The sequence below is a fragment of the Salvia hispanica genome, chromosome 6 (assembly GCF_023119035.1).
Source record: "Salvia hispanica cultivar TCC Black 2014 chromosome 6, UniMelb_Shisp_WGS_1.0, whole genome shotgun sequence".
Taxonomy (NCBI): domain Eukaryota; kingdom Viridiplantae; phylum Streptophyta; class Magnoliopsida; order Lamiales; family Lamiaceae; genus Salvia; species Salvia hispanica.
Genome location: NC_062970.1, coordinates 45,065,711 through 45,067,332, shown reverse-complemented (window position 1 = coordinate 45,067,332; position 1,622 = coordinate 45,065,711). Strand labels below are relative to the sequence as shown.

Sequence of the window (1,622 nt, the reverse complement as noted above, 5' to 3'; positions counted from 1 at the left end):
AAAAGAAGAGACGAACCGCATGTTAGATAGATTGTATACATTTGGAGTAGGTTTTTATCCAATTCCTAGATTTAGGCTGCTTGAATCCATCAATTGCTAGTTCAAGCATGGGATTTCCATCAATTGCTAGTTCAAGCATGTATCAAGTAGAGGTATGCTTTGAGGTTTGTGGTTCCCTTGAAGATCTAGCCATGGATGCATATTAGTTATGTTGTAAGTGTCTTAGCTTACTTTATCAATGACTATGTATCTCAATTTCCACCCTATCCAATGTTATTTCCTTCTTTGTTTATCTTAGTTTCCTTATTTCTTGTTGGGTTGCCTTTATTGATACAATAGAAAATCTACTTCACAAAAATATTAGATCAATCACCTAGAAATTGGGTAAATCCTTGGGAAATGGATCATAAAATACATGGATCCACATCAGACTCTCCTTCACCAAACACAGCCATACCGACATTGTCTAGCAATCCACCACTCTCCTTGAAGCTCACGGATTCCAACTTTCTCATATGGCAGCAGCCTAGAGTCGTATATCACTGGAGAAGGAATGCTGATGCAGAGCACAGAGGCCAGCAGATCTTCCACTGTACCATTGTCGCCAGAAATGTTAGCTTGGCGCAGACAAGATCAGCGTCTAGCGGCCATTTAGAACTTGGGCCATTTAGTACGAAGTACCGGACAACAACCACCGGACCAAGCATGCGAATAATGAGCTTTTATGTATAAATACATTACCAACTCAAATTTTGGGTATCCCTTGTTCCCATGTTGCTCCGCCACTATGCCCAAGTAACATTAACAAATGCACAGCAAGTTTAACATCATCTCCCACCATCAAGCTATCCATAACAGTAAGACAAATGCCCCAAATTCACCAAATTCATGAAGTAAAAAGGAAGGAAGCATATAGACTTTAATGACTAAATCAATTGGAAAACTTATCTCATAAGCATAATTTAGGCACCCCATTGACACGAGGAGCCCCACAACCCCAATATGTCACCGATTCAATGATTTCAAGACCTTTACAAATCTACAAGTTATAAACATCAAACTTTTAAATCAAAGATTTAATCTTTAGAAATAAAACGAAAGGAGGGACATGATAAAATTTGGGGCATACCATACCTGTCGAAGATGGCGAGGAGGAGGGGACGCCGCCGGAGGGAGGAAGGGGAGAGCTCTTTTCTCTTCTTGTTAGTCACGATGGAATGAGGGGGAGAGGAGAAGCTTCTAGGTTCTAGTAGTGGGTTCGTAAATTGGGATAATGAATTTAATGGTTTGGGCTAGCATTTTATTTTGTTTGGACTAAGGAGTGGAGTAAATAATTTGAGGCCAACTCAAATTTAAATATTTGAGGCTGGAGTAAATATATCAAGGAGGCCCAATTCCGAAATTAAATGCTTTGGATTTAAAATAAAATAGTTGAATAAGCTAAAATTGCCCAATTTTTTTTTATAGTTTTGCGAGGATAATTTTCAAAGTAAAGTAGGGAGTTCCGATTTTGTCGAAGCCGAGAATAGTGGAAGAAGGAGCATTAAATAATGTATGAGTTTTAGAAATTCCTTAAAGATAAGTGAAATAAGAAAAGAGAATTAATTAGGATGCATGCATTC

At 38.3% G+C, this 1,622-nt stretch overlaps 1 long non-coding RNA gene across 3 annotated transcripts; it reads right to left on the bottom strand.

Annotated features, from left to right (window-relative positions):
- Window positions 1–318: 318 nt before the first annotated feature.
- On the bottom strand, window positions 319–1,242 carry LOC125191609. 3 transcript variants are annotated; one of them, XR_007171192.1, is made up of 3 exons: window positions 1,130–1,242; window positions 742–1,039; window positions 319–640 (listed from the first exon to the last, which is right to left on the bottom strand). It is a non-coding gene; the product is annotated as an uncharacterized LOC125191609 (long non-coding RNA). The 3 variants fall into 3 exon arrangements; XR_007171194.1 differs by having other exon boundaries at window positions 319–590; XR_007171193.1 differs by having other exon boundaries at window positions 1,135–1,242.
- Window positions 1,243–1,622: the final 380 nt, after the last annotated feature.